Source organism: Vombatus ursinus, unplaced genomic scaffold (genome assembly GCF_900497805.2).
Source record: "Vombatus ursinus unplaced genomic scaffold, bare-nosed wombat genome assembly UNPS02009573.1, whole genome shotgun sequence".
Lineage (NCBI taxonomy): Eukaryota > Metazoa > Chordata > Mammalia > Diprotodontia > Vombatidae > Vombatus > Vombatus ursinus.
In genome coordinates this window covers 24,865,203-24,878,628 of record NW_020949351.1, presented here as the reverse complement: position 1 = coordinate 24,878,628, position 13,426 = coordinate 24,865,203, and positions in this window count along the sequence as shown.

Below are 13,426 nucleotides of genomic sequence, written 5' to 3'. Positions count from 1 at the left end.
AAGAAGAAATGGAGGCAGACTGAAAAGTGACTTGCCCAGGTTCCAAAGCTAGTAAGTGTCTGAGGCAAGATTTGAACTCAGTTCTTCCTGATTCTTGATCCAGTGCTCTATCTACTGCACAACCTAACTGCCTCATTTTGCAGTCAAGTCAGCAAATATTAAAATATATGTTGATTTTATTTGGAGAGACTTCCTGAATTTTTCATAGACTTTCTCAACCTCTCCATCCTGTGCAATAGCTGTTGGCATGTAAGCAATCAACATCTTCATGGTGGTCTTGTTACAAATACGTTTCATGAGCTTTGCAATGCAAAATGACCATATGTTCCATAAAATGATGTTTCTGTTGCCTTTGGACACATGATAAAACCCACTCTGCCAAGTCCTTTTTTGCTTCTCCAAGGAGGACCTGTGAGCCAGCCACTCATGCAGTTTCAACTTTCCTCATCCTCTATTTTCATTTATAGCAAGAAGGTCAAGATTGATACAAATCAGTTCATCTAGTATGTTTACTCACTGGTCATTAGACAAGGATCTCACATTTATAATACCAGTTTTTAGGGAGAGTTTGTGTGTGTTTGTTCAATACCAAAAGTTCTTTTAAATATCTTACAATAATAGCAGCATTTTATGGTTTACAAAAATGATTTTCTTACATTATCTCATTTGATTCTTGTAACCTGGGAAGAAGTAGAGAGAAGAAGAAAGTAACAACCTTCTGTAATAATAGCAGTGGAATCATTACATCTAAAGTCTAATGTCACATTCTTAAATAAGAGGAAATGACACAATAGAAAAGAAATAGGGGAAAAATAGCTGGATTAGGCCAAGTGTAAAGAAGAAAAGGTCATGTTAGGGAAGATACAGTTTGGAAGGCCTTGAGAGACAGATCATGACAGAAGGTTTTTGAAAGAAAGGCTAATGAATAGCTAGAAAAATCACAAACTTTGCTATTCCAAAAAATGGCAACTGTGAAAATATTAATAACTAACAATTTCTATATACAATCTCTGTGAGAATCATCTGTATGCTCATTGAGCAGATTGTTGTTTAGTTCTATAGTAAGCTACATTTTGACTGTTACACAATTGGGAGAAGGATGCATGGAACCCAAGGTTCTACTGTGTTCATTGTTTGTTGAGGATTAAACAAAAAAATTTGATTTGATGGAACAAAACGCTACCTTAAAGGCTTTTCTCCAACAAGGCATCTGCCAAACTTATGTAAGATTTTTGGAAAGATGCAACAATGGATAATTTAGCCCAACAATCTTCTGATTATTAATTAAAAAAAATAAGGCACAAAATAGGGAGATATATGCTCACTAAAGGTCTTTACTAACATTATGGAGAATGCCCAGTTTAAAGTCCAAATGGAGTGAAGATTCCCTATACATGTTGATTTCCTTTAGTTCCTGTTATTAGTAGAGATCATTGCTTTTATTGCCTCAAGTCCTTAGATCATAGCAAAATCTCCTAAATGAAGTCTATAACCACTCAAAAGAGTTTAGTCTAGCTATCCACAGAGCAAAAAGCAAGTATGAGTCATTGTCAGTCAATAAACATGTATCAAGTGCTCATTATGAGCCAGGCACTGTGCTAAGCACTGGGGATACAAGACAAGGCTCAAACTTTGTCCTTGCCCTAAAGAAACTCACTTTCTAATGGAGGAGACAATATGTACATATGTGCGAGATATTTGCAAGGTAGAAGAAAGGTAATTTCAGAGAGGGGGCTACAGAATGCTGGGAAAAATCTGCAAAAGGTGGAATTTGAGCTATCTTGAAAGAAATCATGGAGGCAAAGAGGTGAAGGTGAGAAGGGAAAACATTCTGGGTCAGAAGCCATTAATTTCAATGGCATGAAGTGTGGAAATGGCATGTTGGATACGAGGAAAGGCAAATATATCTGTGTAGCCGGATTGCAAGGTGCGTGGAGGGGAGTAAAGTATAAGAACATTGGTAACGTAAGTAGGGTTCAGGTTGTGAAGGGATTTAAATGCCAAACAGAGGATTTTGTATTTTGTTCTGGAGGTAATCAACAGTGACTGGATTTGTAATTAGAGTGAAGGATAACCAATGAACAACCTGTGTGCTCTCCTAGTATCTGTGCAATGTTAGGAGACTCAGAGAAAGGACCTAGCACATTGGGTGGAAGATTTAGGGGAGGACATGGGCAAGAATCACACAAAATGAGAATATATATATATATGTATATATATACACACACACACACACATATACAGAGAGAGAGAGAGAGAGAGAGAGAGAGAGAGAGAGGAGGGGGGGAGAGACTGTAAGCTCTTTGAGGGTAGGAAGTGTTTATTTTTTGTATTTGTAACCTAATTTGTAACTCAATTTGTAACTCAAATTTTTGTATTTGTAACTCAAGCTCCTAACATAGTGCCTAGCATATGATTGGTACTTAATAAAAACTTGGTGATTGATTGATGCATATATCAGTGTTTCTAAAAGTGCCAGACTGTACATATGTATATGTGTGTGTACGTATATAAATACACATATAATATAGAAACATTTTGCAACCACACAATATATATACATACACATATGTATATATGTGTATGTTTTATACATGTATGTATGTGTTTACACACATACATAAATACCTTCTGCCACTCAGGCCCATCTGTCTGGAGGGCAGAGTGGAGAGGTACTCCCACAATCTCCATTTAAGATGGCCCAGGCCAACCATCTCTTCATTTCCTACCCAAATGTACTCCTTTGGATTTCTCCATCATGTCCACACCACGTACCTTCTCTTTCTCTCCCCGTTGCTTACTTTTTAGCTTTCTTTTGTGTGTTGTGTTCTTCCTGTTAGATTGTAAACTCCCTGAGCTTAGAGACTGCCTTTCTTTTTTTGTATTTGTATTCCCAGAGCTTAGCATAGTGTCTGGCACATTTGTCATATCCAGCTTTTAGTTACCCATCTTGGGGTTTTCTTGGCAAAGATACTGGAGTGGTTTGCCATTTCCTTCTCCAGCTCATTTTACAGATGGGGAAACTGAGGCAAACAGGGTCAGGTGGCTTGGCCAGGGTCACAGAGATAGTAAATGTCTAAGGACCTGACATGCATTAGGCATTTAATAAATATTTATCGACCTAATGATGTGTGTTTTATATATGTGTGTGTATGTTTATACTGTATTCATCTAGTGATTTATTATCATTTCCAGGCACAATTTTGCAAAGCAAAGTTTTAGAAATTAATGATGACCCCCAATGAAAGATTGAAGTATCCTAATACTTAACCCTAGCCTCCCTCTTTACCATTTTTTCTCTCACCCAAAAATCTCTTTCTTTTATCCAAGGAATAATCAAAGAACCAATGTGCTTCTCTTAAACTTTTTCTTAAAGAATAGAACAGTACCAGCTTGAATTTATAGTGCAAAGAAGGGTATGAAAACATGATCGCACATTGCTCCTAGGACTGAAAAGGGTACATACGTACAAACATATCTGAAGTGAGAATTGTTTGGGTTGTTAAATATCCGAATCTGATTATGTACATTATTTTACATCTAAACTAACGAAAGTATGGTAGGATAATTTCTGAGTAGTGTTTTTTCCTTTCCACTATTTTGTTGCCTTTCAATCAATTTCATTCACAATTATAACATATCCACTATGTGCAAAATGTGCTAGACATTAGAGATGCAAAGATTAAAACTGCCATGATATCTGCCCTCAAAGATACTACATTCTCCTAGTGGAGCACACACAGATAAATATTTTCCAAGGTACAATGTTATAAGGGCAAAGGAGTGATTCAGACAAAGTGCCTCAATAAATTTTAAGAAGTGAAAAAAAAACCCAAACCAAACCAAAACTCACTTCAGCTGGGGGAGATCAGGGCAGGTGTTAGAGAGATGGGGGCACCAGAGTGGATCCTGAAAGAAAGGGAAAGATTTTGAAAGCTGCAGATGGGGGTGGGGAGAGATTAGAGCATTCCAGATGTGAGAGATAGCTCAGAAGGGGAAAGGAGATGGCATATCAAATTCAGTGAAATTCAAAATACTTATAGCTATCTGTCTAATTAACCTCTCTCAATCTCAGTTTCTTTATCTCTAAAATGTGAAAAATAATAGCTCTTCCATTATAGGGTTATTGTAAGGATGAAATGAGAGAATATATGTAAAGCACTTTGAAAAGCTTAAAGTGCTATGTATGCTAGTTGCTATTACTGCTGCTGCTACTGCTTTGACTATTACTCCTCTTACTGAAACCTGGTTTCTCCCTGATGCTGCAGCCTTTTGGGCCACTCTTTCTAGTATTGACTGCACCTTCACTTATTCCCCTTGGCTAGCTGGTTGAGGTGGGGGAGATGGAATACTCCTTGCTCCTCATTCTCCCCCTTCCTCCGTCACTCCATAACTTCTCCTTTATATTAATATTTACCACTCAATCAAAATCCTGGTAGCCATTGTCTACAGACCCCCAGGTTATTCCCTTTCCTTCCTCAGTAAGTTCAGTATCTGGCTCAGTGTTTCTTTTCTCCTCAACTCCTGCCCTCATACTAGGAGATTTCAACATGCCTATTGATTCTCCCTCAAATACTCCAATCACTCAGTTTCTCAACCTACTCACTTCCTATGACCTATTCCAAAACCCTTGGCAGCTAGGTGGAGAAGTAGATAGAGCACTGGGCTTGGAATTAGGAAGGCTCATTTTCCTGAGTTCAAGTCCAGCCTCAGACACTTACTATGTGACCTGGGCAAGTCACTTAACCCTGTTTGCCTCAGTTTCCTCATCTGTAAAATGAGATGGAGGAAAAAAATGGCAAACCACTCTAGCATCTTTGCCCAGAAAACTCCAAATGGGGTCACAAAGAGTCAGACACAACCGAACAACAATACTCCTAAAACGCACCTCAACCATACGCAGATTGTTATACCCTTGAAATTGACATTATCAACAAATGTACCACCTCTTTGCTCAAGAATCCCCATTTCTCACCATAATCTACTGGCTTTTCACCTCTCTACCTTCCTTTACAAAATCCTACTTGTCACCCACATTGTGACCTCCAGTCCTTTGACCCCTCTACCATCTCCCAGGCCTTCTCCCCTGCACTAACCACTCTCTTTTTTTCTCCCCATCTTGAACCCTTGGTTAACCAATTCAATTAACTCTACACTATCCTTTGCTATTAAATTCCTAGTGCCCTTATCACATCACTGATTACTTCCAGCTAAGCCTCAGCCTTTGATTGTTCCCACCATTTGTTGCCTTTACTCCTTAAACACAGATGTGTGGCTGAATGAAGATGGGTACTTTGATTGGGTCTAATACAGATATGTTAAATAGTATCAACTGGGTTCTTCCTGTTTCTAGGCAATCCTGTTATATCTCCCTTATCATCTCATTATCTCACTCTCCACAGTGGTTCTTCCAAACTTCCCATGGCTTCTCCTCCCCCCACTCTTTCAGCATAGAACTTTGCCCCAAATTTTACAGAAAAAAATGAGGCTATTAGCCATAAGCTCCCTCTTCTCCCCTCTACCTCATCTACCATCACTCAGGTGCCTTCTGCCATTATCTCCTTTATCTCTGTTTTACATGGCAAAATGGTCTTACTCCTTACCAAGGTTAACCCCTCTACTTGTCCAAGTGATCCCTCATCTCCTCCAACAGATTTCTCCCTCTATCATCCATACTATTTCACTTATTTTCAACCTCTCCCTCTCTACTGACTAATTTTCTATCACCTACAATCTTGTCCTTGTCTCTCCTATCCTGAAAAACTCTCACTTGATCCTTTCATCCTCACTATCATCCTGTATCTCTTCTGCCCTTTGTAGCTAAAGTCCTTGAAAAGGCCCTTTGTAATAGGTACCTCCACTTCCTCTCCTCTCATTCTAATCTTAACCCCTTACATTTCAACTTCTGATCTTAACATTCTACCAATACTTTTTTCTCCAAAATTACTAATGATCTCTTAGTTGCTAAATTCAATGGCCTTTTTTCAGTCCTCATTCTTCTTGATCCTTTTCTAGACCATGCCCTCTAACCATAGGTGTCCCTCAGGGTTCTGGCCTGGGCCCTCTTCTCATCTCTCTCTACACTATTTCACTTGATGATCTCATCAGCCCCCATGATTTTAATTACCACTTATGTGGTGATGATTTTCAAACTACTTTTTCTGTTCCAAACTCTCTGCTGACTTCTAATCTCACATCTTCAACTGTCTTTAGAGATTTTGAACTGGATGTCCAGTAGATATCTTAAACTCAATATGTCCAAAATAGAACTCATTATTTTCCCTCTAAACTAGACCTGCACAACTTGGCCAAAATTAGAAAAGGCTAAACTTCTTTGGGCCGTAGATAGGTTAGACTAGAGATAGACAGACGATGGTTGGTTGTTGTGGGTCCTTGCGACAACAAGGACAAGTGCACAGTGGCAACCCTACATTTTTCACAGGCTGCTGGAAATCCCTGGGCAGGCTGCTTGGAGCTCACAGGTCGTATGTTGGGCAGGCCTGCTCTAAATCCTTTTCCCTTTCTGCCTTACCTATTACTGTAAAGTTCAATCCTTCAAGCTCCCAAGCTAGGAATCATTCTGTATTTCTCATTATCTCTCCTCCACCCATATTCAATCTGTTGCCAAGGCCTATTGATTTTACCCTTGTAATTTCTCTCATATCCACCCCCTCTGGCACTGCCACCACTCTAATGTAGGCCCTTATCACCTCACACCTTGAATACTGCAATAGCCTGAGGTGGGTCTGCCTGCCTCAATTCTATCCTCATTCCAATACATCCTCCAATCCACCGCTAAAGTGATTTTCCTAAAGCTCAAGTCTGATCATGTTAACCTCCCTATTCCCCTATGCTATAAAGTACAGTGGTTCCCACTTGTCTCCAGGATCAAATACAAAATGCTCTGTTTGGCATTCAAAGCCCTTCAAAACCTAGCCTTGTCCTACCTTACCAGTCTTCTTACATCTTATTCTCTAATACCTATTCTACAATACAGTGACACAGACCTCCTGGCTATTCCACAAAAATATATGCATGTATATACATATATATATGTACACACACATGCGTGCACATACACACAAACATGCATATGTACAGATATGTGTGTGCACACACACGCGCATATGTGTGCATGCATGCACACACATATGTGTACATGCATACACACACATGCATGCATGTGTATGTATGTATATACACATATACGTGTATGCATATATACATGCACACACATATGTATATGTGTGTATATATGTATGTGTATATATGTATATGTATATATGTGTATATATATGTGTATATCTATATATCTATATATATATATACTTCATCTCTCAGTCCTAAGGCATCCTCTTTCCCTCCTTTGCTCCAATTACTAATCTCCTTGGCTTCCTTTAAGTTCCAACTAAACCTCACCTTCTACAGGAATGTTTGAAAAGCCATCTTTACTTTCTTCCAAGTTTCTTTTGCAAGTATCAGAAAACAGAAATTACTTTACACAATACCAAATTTGTTTACATGGATATTTACTATATATCCCAACTAAAACCCCACCTTCTACAGGAAGCCTTCCCCAACCCCTCATGATTCCAGTGTTTTTCCCCTTGTTAATTATCTCCTATTTATTCTGCACATAACCTTCTTTGTAAACATTTGTTTGCATGTTGTCTTCCCCATGAGACTATGAGCTACTTTAGGACAGGGACTGTTTTTTGCTTATTTTTGTACCCTCAACACTTAGCACAATGCCTGGCACCATAATAGGTACTTAAATGTTTGTTGATTGATTGACTACTACTGTGACAACTACTACTGTTACTATTATTCCTGCTGATGCTATAACTACTATTACTATGCCATTACAACTACTGCTACTCCTCCTCCTGCTGCTACTTCTATCGCTATTACAACAAGTACTACTATTACTACTGTTGCTACTACCACTGCTGCTTCTGCTACTATTGCTGCTGCTACTATTACTGCTGCTACTACAACTACTATTATTGCTACAGCTACTTTTGTTACTACCACTATTAATACTACTCCACTATTATAATTATAAGTACTGCTATTACTATTATCAATACTACTATTGATATTACTACCACTATTATTATTACTATTATTACTACTATTACCATTACTGTTTCTATTAGTACTACTAGTATTAGTATTACCAGTCTTAGGACTACTATTAGTACTACCACTGATCCTACTACTATTATTATTACTACTACTATTACTAGTACTATCACTACTACTACTACTACTGCTATTACAACAATCACTACTACTATTATTACCACAGCAACAACATGCTCCCAATTTGATTGCAATTAAAATTCCTGAAAATTTTCAAGAAAATGTATTCTTCCTTCAGGGAAATTTGCTCTCTTCCCTCCACCCCACCCCCACATCCATGTGAGTTCTGGTGGTCTCCAATTTTATACAAACACATTTGCTCATCCTTATTTGATGCTATAATAAGTCTGGTGATCTTTGATGTTTAAAGCAAAGGAAATACTTACCCTAGTTATAACTGTTCATTTATAGCCATGGTTACTACCATCTTCATACCTATAAATGTGCTCTGCAATCATATAGGATATACTTGGTGGTTTTGGTCAGAATCTGAAAGCACACACTTAAACTACCCTTCCTTCTTCAAAGACAACTCTGCCTATCAGAGTTACAATCTCTTTCATCTGAGTTTTGTTTTGTAAAATGAACCGCACAGACAAAATAGCTGTTCATATAATCTTTCTCAAGACCAAATTAAATTACTATTGCATGGCTTCCCTGCCATAAAAAGTCATGTGATTTGTGGTCTCCCTTCTTATGTCCAAATACATTCTTTGGCAAAGGCTTGCCAAGTGAGCAGTGTTATCAGACACTGAAGCTAATCACAGAGTCAGGACCATATCAATTTTTCTGTTATGGCTCTAAAAAGTGATGAGTGTTTGAAGCTTTGAAAAACCATCTTTACTTTCTTCCAAGTTTCCTTTGCAAGTAGCAGAAAACAGAAGTTACTTTACACAATACCAAATTTGTTTACATGGATATTTATTTCAAGTTTTCATGGCATTCTCCTATAGTGATGTATGGTTGAAAATTTTAAAATGCCATAATCTCTGAAGAAGCAAATTCTGGATGGTACCAAGGGGTAATGGAGAGTCACATGATGAATGTAAATCATATTGATGATGGTGACATAATAATAAAATAACTGATATTTATGTGCTGTTTTGAAATTTACAAAGCACTTCACATAAATTATTTAATTTGAACCTTACAACCATCTAGTGAGGAAGATACTACAGGCATTATTATGTTCAATTTATGGAGTATATCAAATTATCTAGAATAAGTTATTTGCCAGAAGTGGTATGAAAAATGCCAGGAAATTATTGGTCAGAAAAGGAGGTGGGATGGTAATGTAGTAAGAGTAATAGATAACAGACAGCTCACGTGCTGAATGAACACTCATGGAATATTAAGAAGTACAGAGGCTGGGAAAAAATTTTTCATGCCAGAGTTTCTGATAAACACCTCATTTCTAAAATATATAGAGAACTGAGTCAAATTTATAAGAACACTAGTCATTCCCCAACTGATAAATGGTCAAAGGATATGAATAGTCAGTTTTCAGATGAAGAAATTAAAGTTATCTATAGTCCTATGAAAAAATGCTCTAAATCACTATAGATTAGAGAAATGCAAATGAAAACAACTCCGAGGTATCACCTCACACCTATCCAATTGGTTAATATGACAAAAAAGGAAAATGATAAATATTGGGGATGTGGGAAAATTGGAACACTAATGCATTGTTGGTGGAGTTGTGAACTGATCCAACCAATCTGGAGAGCAATTTGGACCCATGCCCAAAAGGCTATAAAACTGCATAGCCTTTGATCCAGCAATACCACTATTAGGTCTATATCCCAAAGAGATCATAAAAAATGAAAATGGACCCATATGTACAAAAATATTTATAGGTAGTTCTTTTTGTAGTGGTAAAGAATTGGAAACTGAAGGGATGCCCATTGATGGGAGAATGGCTGAACAAATTGTGGTATATGAATGCAATTGAATATTATTATGCAATAAAAATAATGAGCAGGCAGATTTCAGAAAAAACCTGGAAAGCCTTAAATAAACTGATGTTGAGTGAAGTGAGCAGAGAACCAGGAGAACATTGTACACAGTAACAGCAACAATGTATGGTGATCAACTTTGATAGATTTAATTCTTATCAGTAATACAATGATCTAAGACAATTCCAAAAGACTCATGATGGAAAATGATATCCACATCCAAAGAAAGAACTATGGAGTCTGAATGCAGATTGTAGCATACTTTTTTCTCTCTTTCTTTCTTTCTCATGGTTTTTCCCTTTTGCTCTGATTCTTCTCTTACAACATGACTAATGTGGAACTATTTTTAATATGATTGTGAATGTATAACCTATATCAGATTGTTTGCTGTCTTCAGAAGGGGGAAGAGAGGGAAGGAGGGAAAAAAATTGGAACTCAAAATTTATAAAAGTGAATGTTAAAAACTATGTTTAAAAGTAATTTGAAAAATAAAATACTATTGTAAAGAAGAAGCACAGAGGAAGGGCTCCAATGTGTTGGGTAGGTCCTCAATGGAGGATTTAATAGGAGGCATGGATAAGTCTTACTAAGTGAGAAGGCATGGATGGTTGCTTTTTGGAGCAATAATGGAGCCATTGAATAATTAATAACAATAATGATTGATGATGATGATGATGATGACAACAATGATGATAAATAGCACTTATTCCCTAGTTCTTCTCCAACCTCTACTTCTGAATTCCCATGCTTCTTTCTTCATCATTCCCCAGCAGCCTTCTCACCCTAGAAGATCCTTCCATCTCTGTAGCTCTTTCCTTTGATTGGTCAGTTCCTCATAGAACTTCCATTTTAAGGAGAGATCCTTGACAGGCAAGTTCATTCCTTTACCACTTCCATTCCTGACTCTCTGGACCAATCAATAAGTATTTTTCTCCATGTAAAACATTTCCATATTAGTAATTTTGTGCAAGAAAACTTGAAAAGAAAGGAAGGAGGGAATGAAGGAAGAAAGAAAAAAGAAAGGAAGGAAGGAAGGAAGGTAGAGAAAAATAGTATGCTTCAATCTATATTCAGACAACATCAGTTCTTTCTCTGTAGGTGAATAGCATTTTTCATCATGAATACTCTGGGATTGCTTTGGATCATTGTATTACTGAGAATAGCTCTTCATCATACAATATTGCTGTTACTGTGCATAATGTTTTCCTGACTCTACTCACTTCACTTTGTATCAGTTTATCTAAGTCTTTCCAGGTTTTTCTGAAATCATTCTACTTGTCATTTCTTATAGCACAATAACATTCCGTTATAATCATGTACCCCAACTTGTTCAGTCATTCCCCAATTGATGGACATTCCCTCAATTTCCAATTATTAGCCATCACAAAAGAGCTGCAATTAGTATTTATTATGCACTTTCTATTTTCCAGGCACCATGCTGGGTACTAGAAATATAAAGGAAAAAATGAAATAGTTTTATATTTCTTATAACTAGTCCCTACTATTTTCCCTTTCATACAATTTAGTCTCTTAAGTAACTATAGATCAAATTATACCACTGTTCATTAATTTATTCAACAAATATTTATTGCTGACTAATTCCAAATTCCAGTAAGCCAGTCTCTTTAGGAGACAAGAGACTGTGACTAATATACCATATTTCACCAGGGAAAAGAAGCTTCCTGCATACTTGATTGGCTTTCTTGCTATTTATAAAAGTCCAAGCTCCAAGATTCTTTTGTATCTGCTTGTCATTAATTCCTAGGTTGGAGTCCCAAGTTCTATCTCACCTCTTATCTCTGAATAGCTCCATAATTGTCCAGAGGTACTGATGGGTCCTGTTCAGTTCCAGCATCCTGGCGATAGTCACTAAACTTTTATTTTCCCTTGACCACTAGAGGAATGTAACAATGGAGTAATCTCCTTGAAATTAGAGATTATTTTGTTTAATGTATTTGTAACCTCAGCACTTAGCACACAATAGATACTTAATAAATACTTTTGAACTGCTTGATTATTCAAGGCACTTAAACAAAGATAAATGTAAAGTGGCTCAACCTCTACAAGCCTATATTAAAGCATGGAAGACTAAACAAGAAACTGATGTACAAGAAGGAATTTAAGTATCATAAATGAGACACTTCAATCTTCTCTGTCATTTGCGATGCAATCGACATGGGCATTCCCTTTCTAAGCGCATCTCAAAGTGCCATCACTGGTAAGTTTCAAAGGTAGTAAGAACTTCATCATTACTGTAAATGGATCATTTCCTTTTTCTTTTTTTGGCCCACCATTTCAGTTATTTATTGGTTAATTGTAATCAGGGACTGTCAGTCAATGAGTATTTAAGTGACTACTATATGCCAGGCACTGTGCTAAATGTTGGGGACACAAATACAAATAAAAAGAAAAACTTTTCCTGCCCTCAAGGAGCTTACAATATACAAAAGGAAGCTGAAAAGCTGTGGGTGGGGACTGAGGGAAAGAAGGTACCCAGTGTAGGGGCATGATGGAGAAGTCCAAAGAAATCTTAAAGTAATCCAGGTGATTGGAAATGAGGGGCTGACTATCCATTGACCCTCTTCTTAAATGGAGATTTTGGAGCTCATGTCTCCATCCTTGAATCAGAGGGTCCAATCAGAGGGCAGAGGGTAGAGATGTGAGTACCTAGGCTGATTTGATCTTGTAAGATGATGAGATTTGGCAATGATGAAGTTCCTGGGGCATGACAAAATCCAAAATCAGTGCAACTGGTGGGGAATGAGGGAAATCCATTAAATTGTAAACATTAGGAAGGCTAGTGCTCTATTAACAGTGAGTCAATGCATATATTGTTTAGATCAAGGACACAGATGTCTATTAAACCAGGAACCATAGTACCAGGCACCATGTGAGGTGCAGAGAGCAAAAAGAAAGGCAAAACAGTCCCTGCCCTCAAGGAGCTCACAATCTAATGATCATGTGTCTAATGAATGGTAAAGGAATGAAATAGATCCCTTCCTTCCTCTCTTACATGTCAGTAACAACCCTCATCCACAGAACTCCCATGACACTTACTTTGTTTTATATATTTGATCACTTATGTAATATTGCAGATTGTAGTTATCTCTGTTTCTGTTTTGTCCCCATGCTAGAATGCTAGCTCAGGACTCTGTGTACAGTAGGTACTGAATAAATGTTTCTTGAATAAAGAAAGATATTCTTTGAGGTAGTAAGATAGAAATAGTGGATTGATCTTCAAAGAATTTATGAAATTTAGTGAGGGTTGAGGGAGATAATTGAAATCATTATCTTGTATACTTTGATATGTTGCTTGAACCATGGCT